Genomic DNA, 13,411 nt, shown 5'->3' on the forward strand with positions numbered 1-13,411 from the left:
AGAAACATCATTATTGTTATTTAATTATTTTTTTTGCTTTTTTCTAATAACTTCTGCTTTTATTGGAATGTATGATAAATACTGAAAATGCTACATACACTAGAGAAAAAAAAAAATATTTTTTACTCCTTACCTAAGAATCGTTTGTTGTAGATCAATTTAAATAAAAAAGCAGGAAAACTTAAAACATTCCATTTAGCAGTAATCTAAAAGTATGGTCCAGTTTAGCCATGAATTGTATTATATTAATATTTAATACATCAAGCTAATCAGATACTTCATGTTAGCTAGCTACACTGTGCACACATATTACAAAATGGGTCATATAAAGCCTAATGTTGTCCTAATGTCCAAATTAAGACAGCAGTTAATAGCAAAGTGATATGATCATAGTAAAATAGTGCAATTATCAGATGCGGTTTGTTCTGAACAAATCTATAGTATGCCCAGTTCTGAATGCTAGGGCATGGGGTACCAGTTACATTCATTTTCAGAGCTGGTTGTATGTGGATGGCATGCACAGTTACCATACATGAGCATCGATGGACCCCAGCATCTCTTTGCACCATATCATTTAGACTTACAATAAAAATTTGAAGTAACCTGCACCATTTACACACATTGACTTCCACTAGATCAGTCAATGCTAATGTGTGGTTGGCTTTTACAAGCAACCAAGAGAGGATAATTCTTTGTTGGTAAACCCCAACATTTAATTATCAAAGAGCCCAAACCACCCTTAGCACTTATAACATTGGTGCTTTCAGAGACATAAATACATAAAACACCTTTTTTAGGTTCTAGTGATCTTGGCTAGATTTCTTGCATGCTATTGCAAGTATGAGCTGATAAAAGACAATTACTTGCTGATCTGTATCTTCATTACATCAGCTTCTTTTTGTCACAGTGGCAGACCATAGCCTCACTTTTGCCTTGATAACGTATCCAGTAATAGGGCATAATGTTTACGTGCATTGAAACATCCCATCTTTTACCTTCATTTACTAGGAAAATACTATAAAGTAACAACATTCATTGCAAATATCTAGAATCAAAAGTGGGTAAGATGTATATGTTCTAAACACTTATGCTATTTTAGTAGCAAGAATGGTGGTGTGCAGTAACCAATCCACGATTAGCCAATGTTTGGTTGGGCCCAGTTATGTTTACCTCATCTGAAACAGAGCTGAATTGGGGCTTTACTGGATCTCATTTCAGGGGGAGCGCCTATGGGTACAGTCTGCCCCATGAATTCACAGGTAATCGTTTAACGGATTTTGATCTCTTCTTTTTTTTATAATTGACAGTTTTTATTGATGTTTATATTAAAACATACAGAAATAAAAGATAAAAGCAAACCAGATATGTTAAGACATAAATTAAAAAAAAAAAAAAAAAAAAACTAATATAAACAGCTCTACCATACGTGCTTCAAAAACAGGAATTATCCAGATCTGCTAGCTGCAGATAGGCAGTCAATATTGTTTCAAAAACTCGAAATTCCAAAGAGTGAAGACATACATCATAGAGAACAAAGCGCATAGCAGTCCTATAGTACTATAGGGAGAGCGTATTTAGTTACCTATAGCAGCCTTCATCCCAAAAAGGGCAGGTGTTACAGATTTTAAAGTTGTGGAGGAAAGGGAAAGAAATAGAAGAAGAGAATAGGAGAAAAGAAAAGAGGAAAAAAAAAAACAGGAAAGGGGGGGAGGGTTTTGAAGATTTGATCTGTCACTCCTGGGCCCCGTGGAAGTTGACAACCTGAAACAGTAGGGTGGTAGCCCACCCCCTATCGCCTCTCCCAGCAACGGGGTTTAAGGGAGATCTGTCACTAGTTGCCAAGGCTCCCAGATCGATTTTCATCTCTTATTGACACTATATGTATATAGTGAAAGGGAAACTCCTAGGATTAGGGCTCAAACAGTACAAACACCTCCAGCTAATCTTTGTTGACCCTGCCATAGATGTTACAGTAGTACAGGAGGGATAGAATGTGTGATAAAGTGCCATGGACATAAGCCCAGTACTTGACTGCACTACACTGATTCAAGCTGAATACTCCCAACTTCCATCCAATTGTACTGAAATAATAGTTATGATTGTATTGACACATTCAGCCAACAGTTTCCCCTTATAAAAATCTAACGATTACTATGCATCACCTGATGTGGGTCCCCTAATCATAAGTATAGCATGAGTACCTTGGTTACCAGCAGCCCTGTGTCAAGATTTGTAGCAAGTTAACTAAAAATAGTTTATTACTCATATAGGATTTATTTGCTGCTACATTTCCAAAGTGTTTCTTGAGCTTACAATGGCAAGCCAAAGTAAACCTTGAACCCATAAAGTATCCCAAGGAGTCCAGCTCCCACTGGTAAAGATCTGGTGGCCCACGTTACCTTATTATTGTAGGAAATGCTCTGATTGGAACAGGTATTTTTAGTCAGTTGCTAGGATTTACTCTACAAACTTTTTGCATAATATTTTTAAAAAGCCTTCAATTACCTCTCATTTTTAACATAAAATAACCGGCTTTCATTCATTAAACCACAAAACCTCTTAGTGCCTCTTGTATGATAAGAGAAAGAGCAGGGTAGTGTTAAATATCCAAAAGACCAGGTAAATATCCATTGGCATTGGTTTCATATGCCAACGTGATCTTTTGCATCCTGAGAGGTCTTTTATAAAGAGACTTGAGAGCCTTATGCCCCATACACACATGCAGATTATCTGCAGACTTTTGTCTGCAGACTTACCTTTTCTATGTAGTGCAAGGGCCTGCCGGATTGCATACAAATTGAAAGTGTTTAGGTTTGACCTCCATATTATATGGTTTTGGTAAGTCTGCAGACAAAAGTCTGCAGATAATCTGCACGTGTGTACGGGGCATTATAGGCACTTTTGGGACATTTGGACTAAATTCTGCCTAGGGCACATAAAAAATCCTACTCAACACAAAGGCAGTGTGTATATATATTTACAAGTTTCGTAAAAACACTTGTGTTCTTTTAAGCAAAGGCTATTAGAGCAGTTGGTAGTCTATACATATGCTTACTCTTTAATAGTTGTTTGGTTGGCTTTGTCCTGTTAGATATGTTATCTATATAAAAGATATAGGTGTTAGACGTCTACTATAGAGCATGGCTAATGCCACACACTTAAATTATATACAGTTTCTTATTGTGCAAAAAAGCACTCTGTGCACTGGGTTGCCATCAGGTAAAGGTAAAAGGTGTCCTATTTACTAAAAGGCAGTTTTGATTTAGGTTCAAAAATTCACACGTCAGGCCTTATATATGTGCATTGCATATTTAATAAAGTGGTGCAATTTTCATCATTCTGATGTTACCAGTTCCTTCCACTTTTTCTAAGGACCTATTAAGACTTGTACAGTCAAGTGTGGTGTGCTTTGCATCAAGGCAGTCTATACATAAAGTGACGCACTTCAAAAAGCCAATAAATACCTACAACTTTTTTTTTTCTCAACCACACCCTATTTGACTTGTGATAAGCGGAGGTACAGTGCATTGGGCTGCCATTTAACCATGATCAATGGCACTACAATAGGACAGATGCATTGAGATCATTAAAAAAAAAAAAAAAAGAAAAACTGGTAGTGGCCTAAACCTTTTCTGCTCCACTAGTAAACATATCTTTATTGCTGTCTGTGTTCACTTCTCTTCCTGTTGCAGGTGGCACCAGTCACCAGCTGAGAGAGAAAGGAGAAATGTCTCCAGTGGGAACACAAGCTGCAAGATACACCTGACAAAAGGTTATAATCCTCCCTACTCTATCTAAACTAAAATTGACATTTTTGGTAGTATTCCTTACTGTATACAGTTTTACTTAAATAATTTTTTTACTTGCAAAGCACTTTACTTGGAGATCCTGCCAGTTAGGTTAGGTTCACACCTTTTTTACTATTTAGGCTTGTAACCAGGAGCAGAAAAAAAAAACAAAACATGAAAAATGCATGCAAAACGCAACATACATGCATTTTCATGCACTACCGTTGGCTTTCATGAGCCTTAAAAACACACGAAAAACCCAGATCTGAGCTATTTTCAAAAAAGCACTGCAGTACACAAATGTGAACAGGCTCTATCTACTTTTGTTTTGTTTCTGTTGATAACATGGCTTTTGATGACAAATGGGATTTAAAGCCATTTGCTGCACATATTAAAACACAATTAACAGCATCATTGTCAGCCTGCTGTAAATACTTCAGCTGCCGCCTTTTTATAGGCTTAATCTGCAGCTCAACGGCCAATGGGAGCACGAGAAATGGACTGATGCAGCTGCTAATTGCTTAGCATTGACTGCCTGAAAAACTGAAGTGATGTTACTGCAAGAGCCCCAGGTAGGAAACATTGTAAGAGGTTAAAAAAAAAAAAAAAAAAAAAAAAATTATATATATATATATATATATATATATATATATATATATATATATATATATATATATATATATATATATATATATATATATATATATATATATATATATATATATATATATATATAGATTTTTATTTTATAAAATCAGCATTTTTCTTCTCTGTGGTTTACTTTCAATTTTAAAGGGTACTATATACTGCCTGCAAGAAGTGGTTCCTGTACTGACTCCGCCTCCTGAAACTCCTCCTCTCAGCACCTCTGTAGTTCAGAAGGCAGGTTCTATGACACGTGTGACACATCAGTGCCTACTCACAGGGCATAGTGATTATGCGTCACAGAATTCAAAGAGGTAAATGTATAGGGATCTTCACAAAGTTGGTTTACAAACATTAAGAGCCTTCAAATTTAATAGGAGTAGGCTAGAAATAATTAAAAATATAATGCGGAAATTAATAAAGGATTTTACATTTCGATCATACATCTGCTACAAGAAAACTGTATTCAGAGAAGCACAATGGCAAACATTGGAAAAAAAGGCTAATTATTAAGGAAACATTATGTCTTAGGACCTATTTTTGCATTTTACAGTTTATATTTTACCGTTTTTTCCCCTATATTTTTCTTCAAATATTGTTTGACAGGTTTGCTTACTTATAATGCTTCCTTGGGTGCAATTTTTCATGTTCTGCTATATTTGTACTAAGCAGAATTCAGCCCAGCATGATGTATTTGTAGACATATATTATAGAGAGTTTTTCTATGAAAATTTCTACTGTCACTTTATATTTCAATAAACCAGGCAATATCAGTGCACACTTTCTGATGTATAATACATGTCGGTTTTCCTTGCTGAGCTCTCCTTTTGATCTCCTGTTGAGCCAAAAGTTTAAGGCCTCATGTACACGGAGCGCAAGTCTCTAGAGAGGATTTTGTGGACAGCAAGATTCTGCATAAAAACGTGCCCGCACACTATATGCAGATTTCATTAATGCCAACATTTTATATGCATATAGCGTAAATGTATGCTATTGGCTGCCGCTGCTTGGGGCCAGCATGTGAAAAATCCTCAAGGTGTAAATTACACACTATTTCATGAATAAGTAGGCACGTGCTCAAAATAGTCCATGAAAAGCCAGAAAACTAGTAACTTCAGAAGGTCGTCAGCAGCGGCAACCTCTACATTTATGCAGGTTAGTCACTGTGTCCCCAAAAAAAAGGCACCCTGTAAGGCCTCGTTCTACAACATAGAGCTGCACGGGGAAACTCCGGTGTTGTGCGCATCCCTGTGCAGGCAGTCTAAGTCATGTTATTTGGGATGCACAGCCACATCATATCACAGTTTAATAATAATATATTAGAGCATGTTTACATTTGTGTACTGCAGTGCTTTTTTTGGAAAATAGCTCAGGTCTGTTTTTGGTTTTGGCCACTTTTCATGTGTTTTATAGCTCATAGAACATGGGTGTCCAACCTTTTGGCTTCTCTGGGCCACATTGAATGTAGAGAAATTTTCTCGGGCCGCATATAAAATATATACTATAGTTAAGGTATTTAAATAATTAAACGTCGCCGTGCCCTTCCTGTGCTGCCGCACCCCCTCCCCCAGTACTAATTTAACACAACTAGGGTATGATCAAATGAAATAGAAGTAGTAAACCTCTGTATACGGATTCCGAGAGATATTAAAAGGAACACTCTAACCACCATGACCACATGACCAGTGATATGACGTGGTGATGGTGGGAGGAGTCAGAAACACTGCACATGCTGGGATATTTACAGTTATGTGCTGGGGGCACCCCTAGCACATATGACTTTGGCAGCCAGAAAATGTAATGTCCTTATTCATACATGTATGAACAAGGACATGACATATGACAAAACACAACTAATTATTAAAAAAAAATTTGCAACAATTTACACACGCTAATGCACATACCTTTTCTACTTATTTTGCAAACTACTGGCGGGGACTGCTGGTTATGCGGGTACTGCTGGAGAAAGCAGCGGCTGCAGTAGAGAGCAGAGCCATTGCTTCCTTTATGGCTCCTTTTACAGATGGAGTGCATTTCCTATCACTCCGCCTGTGACAGCCAGAACTATACAGAAAGCAGCGGCTCGGTCACTGACTGCAGACATCCTAAGTCTCCCGCAGCAGCCGAAAATCCCACGGCACTTGCAGCCTAGTGCATGCCCATCCAATGCAGCCTGATCAGGGCCCATCCAATGCAGCCTCACCAGTGCATGCCCATCCAATGCAGCCTGATCAGTGCATGCCCATCCAATGCAGCCTCACCAGAGCGTGTCCATCCAATACAGTCTGCAATGAAGAGAGAGGAGAGCCGCTGAACTACACAGAGCAGGGAACTCCCGCCTACCGCTGTCATACAAAGTCCTGCCACCTGGACTGGCTCCTATGATAGACATCACCAATGTGCTGTCTATTATAGGAGTTGGTCCAGGAGGCAGGGTTTCGTATGACAGCGGTCGCCGGGAAAGCAAGAGAACTCGCTCTGTTTGTAAGCCGGCAGTGCTTGCCCCCCCTCCACGGCAGCCTCTGCCTACAGTTGGATGGAAGCCGCTGTGGCCGTGCCCCCGTCTTGGCTTCTTTCCTCCCCAGCAAAAAAAAATGGCAGGGGGCAGTGGGCCGCATTGCCTGCGGCTCCGGGCGACATGCAGCCCCCGGGCCGCAGGTTGGACATGCCTGTCATAGAAGGTATTGGTAGTGCATGCAAATGCATGTTGTGTTTTACATGCAGTCATGTGTTTTTCTGCTCCTGGTTGCAAGCCTAAATAGTTTTTCTTTTTTTTTAGATCAGCTTTAAAAAGGCTGCACAGTCACATCCACACAGGTGTACTAAACTGTAGTATGCCTGTGTGAATTAGGCCTAAGGCTTTGTAAAGCCTTAATGGTGGTGCTGTCACTTTAGACAAGGTGCTAGCAGGCTTCAAAGTAGGCTTTGTATTGTATGCTATGTTTAACATCTCCATATTGAAACTGAAGATTGCATTAAAGGTTTCAATAAGGCTGCTTGAAGCTTTGCCATTACTATGCAAACAAATGTTTTGTACAGATTGCCATTTCACATACAGTTGCCTGTGTGTGTGTGTGAGGCCTTTGTATGACTATACTTAAAAATGATATTTCCCAAGTACCATCCAACGAATTTTCTACCATTAGCCCCTATCCAGCCCCATTCCAATCTGCACAGCCATTATCCCGAAAATAGCCACTAAGTACTGTGAATGTGTAGCTCAGCCATAGCGGAAAGGGTTTGTAGCTTGAAGCTGGTCCACACAGTGAAGAGCACCGCACGCAATAGAATAGGGAGCAAATTTAATAAAAAAAAGCCTAGTTCTTAATTCGTTCCTAATGACGTGAACGCATATAGGTGGTGGCACCTTAACGTCCAGCCATAGCAACTATGTGTCCATGGGACTCCAAGGTCCTGTGCAGCAAGTGCACTTACTGTATGCTCCCAACTCACTGAAGGGCTCCCGTGTCAGTCAATCACAGCAATCATGGGGGGAAAAAGAAAGTGTGATATCGCCCTAACTAAATAAAGACAGAGCTGCCAGCCCTAAACAACTGAAAATAAAAATTGCAAAAATAAATAAATAATAAGTGCAGCGCTAAATGTGATAAATGAAACACCACATACACAAAAAACATCGTGAAATCACATATACATATGGTAACCTTGACAGTGCCATAGGATGTTGTATGTAATACATACAATGAAGCGAATGAAATAAAAATATTGTGACATCAATTAAAGTCCCATAAAAAATAGTAGGACAACCATAAACAGTCCCAAAAAGTGAAGGAATGATCCAGCTCAGGAAAAAGGTGGTAGAAGTATATTCAGATCCGTCACCAGATGGAACCAATAAAATGGGCGCTCACCGGATAGTATGGCCCTATAATGTCATATGACATACAGGTCAAACAGGCTTCACAGATAAGTGCTTAGATTCCTCCTTAGGATGACCTTGGATGTTATTCCGGGCTCAGGATGACCTTGGATGTTATTCCGGGCTCACAATGAGTGGGGAGGAGGAAGAGTGAATCCCTCATTCACCATAACACATAAAAGCCAAAAGAAAAGGCATAGTGTAAAACTGCTTAAAAGGAAATGTATTAAAAAGCAGGTGTGCACTTACAGACATCCAATGGTAAAGCAGCAATACAGTCAAGGCAAATGGTCTACAGGGAGATCCTAGGGCCCGGAATAACATCCAAGGTCATCCCAAGAAGGAATCTAAGAGCTTATCTGTGAAGCCTGTTTGACCTGTATGTCATATGACATTATAGGTCCATACTATCCAGTGAGTGCCCATTTTATTTGTTCCATCTGGTGACGGGATCTGAATATACTTCTACCACCTTTTTCCTGAGCTGGATCATTCCTTCACTTTTTGGCACTGTTAATGGTTTTCCTACTATTTTTTATGGGACTTTAATTGATGTCACAATATTTTTATTTCAGTCGCTTCATTGTATGTATTACATACAACATCCTATGGGACTGTCAAGGTTACCATATGTATATGTGATTCCATGATCATGTTTTTTGTGTATGTGGTGTTTCATTTATCACATTAAGCGCTGCACTTATTTATCTAAACACAGCAACCATGTTAGTGGGCACCTGTCATGGCATAACATGTCTTATGCTGAAGATCTTTCAGTTGCTGTAGCTCTGCAAAAGAGCAAAGATTTGAGTCACTGGACAGGTATTACTAACCGTAACCCCTTGTAACTGCCTACTGGTGACCCTTTAAGAGGGTGCTAAAACTGGGAGGTGGCGACAAGGGGTTTAAGATTGGCAATACCTATCTGGTGGGTGCTGATTTATCTTTGCTCCCTTGTAGTTACAGCAGCTGAACAATCTTCGACATCTGACACTTTCTGCCATGGCAGGTGTCTGGTCCCCCACTGCATGCTATGTCACTACAGTGATGTAGAAGGGGACAAGGCATGTGTGCCTGGAGTGTAAGATGCTAAATAACCTGCGGCTGCAGTGGCTCTGAAAGTCAGCACCTCATGTTCAGGTAGCTATTTGAACTTTTGCATAAACTTTTTCTTTCCCTTCCTGGAGATTTTTACTTTAAAGTGGAGTTCCACCCTAAATTTATACTTACCTCCATCTTCATGCCCGGGGTCACCTGAAAAACAAATGGATAATCGCAATTTTTTTTTTTTTTTTACTTACCTGGTTTAGAAGAAAATATACTTACCTTACTTCCTCTTCCTCCCCTCGGCGGCCACGGCGATTCGTCACTTCCTGGCTTGCAACGATTCCTGGGAGCCGAACGTCATCGCTCTCAGGAATCAATGCGCCTGCAACAGCACCGACGTCAGTCGGTGCAGGCACCGTCATACCTTGCTAAACAGCTTCTGGGCATGCCCAGAAGCTGTGCAGGGATGACGCTGCGGCACCGAAAGTGACGGCGGGGCCGGTGCAGTGCATCGTGGGACCGAAGAAGACGGAAGAGGACGCAGAAGAGGATCGCGCTGGCTTCAAGCTGCCCACACCTGAGGTGGCAGCGCTGGACAATACTTTTTCAAGGTAAGTATTTCTTCTAAAAGGTAAGTGCAACCCGGGACAGATCAGAGGCTATCCATTGTGGAATGTACTAGCCCTGACTGTCCCGGGGGTATTTTTATTAAAAAAGTATTCCCAGGGTGGAACTCCGCTTTAAGATTATTTTCACTAACAGAAGATAAACTCTCCGGAAACTTTTCTTTTGCCCCATTTTGCATTTGTTTTTACTAATCGACTTTCCTTTTAGAGATGCACATTTCCTTTTCAATTTTTTTATGAAACTTAAGAATAATTTAGAGTGGAGAAGGGAGGAGCAGAATGGAAATCAGTTAATCATCATTCTAAATAAACTGGCCCTGACGTAATAGCAATCAGTCAGATCACATCCCTAAACAGTTTAGAATGATCCAAATTAGGAAACGTGAGGCTGAAATGCGACTTCGCACTTCATCCTTTGGGAGTTTTTAAATGGAGGCCTTGCCATTTTTTTTGCTGATTATCAACAGCATATTTGGTTTTGCATTTTCAGTACGTTTCCTTAAGAAATGTGTATTCAGCATGTTGTGTTATGTGCACGCTGAACACTCACATTGGCCCAGCTAGATTCAAATAGAATTTGGTACAGTTCTACTGCCATCTAGTGGACATTGCTTCTCAACAAGCTATAATAGTATGGAATATACGGTATATCTACACTAGTATATCACAGATAGATTAGACACAATACATTTTAAACACATACCTTATGATGCTTATTCAAAAGGGTAGAGTAAAGCTATGGATGACTTTCAAAATGTGGTATTCCAGATTTTAACATGTTGCAGTCAGATCAGTTAAAATAATCTCTGCATTGAATTTCTGCCTTCCTTATCAGTGCAGCTTGCATCAATACTGAAGGTCAGATATGGGGGGGAAAAAAAAAAAAAAGTGTTGACTTTCTATAAAGCTTTCATTTTGGAGTAATGGGAGAAAAACTTGAGCCTTTAAAAATATGTAAACTCGCAAATGGTATATTCATTAAAAACCATATTAGAATGCTTCTATAAAAAAATTACTCATGATCAACCAAGTAAATCTGTAAGCATCATCCTAACATTCAAAACCGTAAATTACATGGTAGCTCAGGGCTACACTCTATGATTGTGCAACAGTCTGAACTTGTGTCGCATATAGGCTGCCTTTCATTTCGAGATATTGACCAGACGTAAGATTGTGCAACCAAAACCTGAAAAGCTTACCTGATGGTAACCCAGTTTCTGTAATATGACTTTAGTGTTTGACGGGATTTTAAAAAATTGTTTTATACTCTGTATGTCAAGGATTTATCAGCAAAACTTCTACCCACATCTTCTAAACAAAGTGATTGAATTACAGTGTTGATGATATGTTGCCTATGTGTTTGGCACCAGAAAAGGTATCCTATTGCTTGACCAAAGTATTCTTGTTTTGTGTGTGGCATGTTCTCAATATCTCCAGTTAGTTGGTATTGAGAGTTATATAGCACTGTGTTTATACAGAGGTGTCATGAGTCTGGATTTTGGGAAGAACTGTGCAGCCTACATTTATAATTAATATAAAACGATAGCATGCTTAGTGACCAGTTCATAGATGCAGCTAGTAACCTGGAATGAAAGTACTATGCTAGATTAACATTTTCTAAGAAAAAATAGGGGCTTCAATTTCTGACACCCTTCTGATAATGCAATTTGCCTTGATCTCCTTGTGGGTCACTGTCATGGAACAAGAAAGTTGCAATAGAAGTCTACAACTGAGGTGGATCCAGAATGTTACAATGGAACATTGTTTCCTTCAAAGTATGCACCATGTGAGTGTACACAACACTCAGCAATTTTTCCATTCTTCATAGCATCCCTGGAAATCAAGTAGGATAGCACTCAGAGCCTGTGTACCCCCACAGCACTACCTTTTAGCGCCAATACTATCCAATTTTTTTGCATGTAGATAATAAAACCGGCAAGCAAGGATAGCAGTGGGAAACACGTCGCGCTGCAACTCCGCCTCCCATACGTGAACAAAGTCCCGTAGGACGTAACGCATATGGGAGGTGGAGTTACAGCGCGACATGTCACCCTCTGCTATCCTGCCTGGCCGCTTGCTGGTTTTGTTGTCAACATGCGGTCTTTCAAGAGGAATTCCATGTGAGTTTTATTAAATAAAAACGTTGATTTTATTATTAAGCGGAGAGCAATTAGTTGTCCTTTATATCTTTTTATGCACGAGCGGCTGCCTGGGAAGTCCGGATACCCTTTTCTGCTTGACAGGATCTTGAAGTTACTGCTGTTGAATATCTTATGACCCCATTGACAGGGGAAAGCGTGCATGACCCACTGGTAACACAGGGGTCTGTGGATGAGGTGGGAGCGATGGGTTGCCATTGGTAAAGGGGATGTGTCACCTGGAGCTCTCATTTCCCCCTTTTTTCCTGCACTGACCAGCTGGATCAGGATGTTTTATTAGAAGGGACTTTGGTGCTTGTTTAATCATTGGTGCTGATAAATTTTCTCTACACATCTATTTGCGCTACACTTTGTCTTATAATAGCGTGAGAACTGCAACTACTAAAAATGACACTTATAAAATTTGCCTTCACACAGTGGAGGTTTGGATAGAGGGAGCACCATAATGATACATATACACACACAGTAAGTGTGTATAATATTTATTATAGAAATTCTTTTATTTTACATATTTTCACACACAGCACTGGGTATTAAAAACCACCCACTTGTTCTAAATTTGCTAGCAGGCCCCTACAGTAATGATACAAAAAATAAATAAACCAGATTGTTCATTGCGGTTATTTGACATTTGTATAGTTTGGCTGTGTTTCTCCCCAATTAAAACGCACAAATCTTAAAATGCATTTAGGCCCCTTTTAAACTTGTGCGACTTGTCCTGCAAAGTCTCATAACAAGTCGTACTCCATGATTTCCAATGAGTACCTTTCATATCTGTGCGAATTCAAGTCGCAACGACTTCAAAGTAGTCCCTGCACTACTTTGGTCCAACTTTAAAGCATTTTGAAGTCCATAGACCTCAAAATTACACAGGCATTCCTTCAAGTCCAGTTAAAATCGTGGCAAAAATTGCACTACTTTTAGGTCGCACAAGTGTAAAAAGGAGCCTCAAAGTGATTGTAAAGTCTCGTTTAAAAAAAAAAAAAAAAAAAAAAAAAAAAAAACGGTATACTTACCTGCTCTGTGCAGTGGTTTGGCACAGAACGCGGCCCGGATCCTCCTATCTGGTTCCTCTTCTATGCTCCTGGCCCCTCCCTCCTATTGCGTGCCTCCACAGCAAGCCACTTGCTATAGGGGCACCTGAGCCAAGTCACGGTTCCCGGTGTCCATTCAGGCACGGAGCCACAACGCAGCCCCGCCCCCCTCTCTTGATTGACAGCAGTGGGAGCCACTCTTTCTCCATAATATTGATGAGAAGGGTTCTGT

At 39.9% G+C, this 13,411-nt stretch overlaps 1 protein-coding gene across 1 annotated transcript in view; it reads left to right on the forward strand.

Annotated features, from left to right (window-relative positions):
* The window catches only part of PITPNM3 (PITPNM family member 3), a 1,035,839-nt gene that overhangs the window by 850,485 nt on the left and 171,943 nt on the right, over positions 1-13,411 (forward strand). The window lies entirely within an intron of this gene.

The sequence above is a fragment of the Pelophylax lessonae genome (genome assembly GCF_965119305.1).
Source record: "Pelophylax lessonae genome assembly, chromosome: 2".
In the NCBI taxonomy this organism is placed as follows: Eukaryota; Metazoa; Chordata; class Amphibia; order Anura; family Ranidae; genus Pelophylax; species Pelophylax lessonae.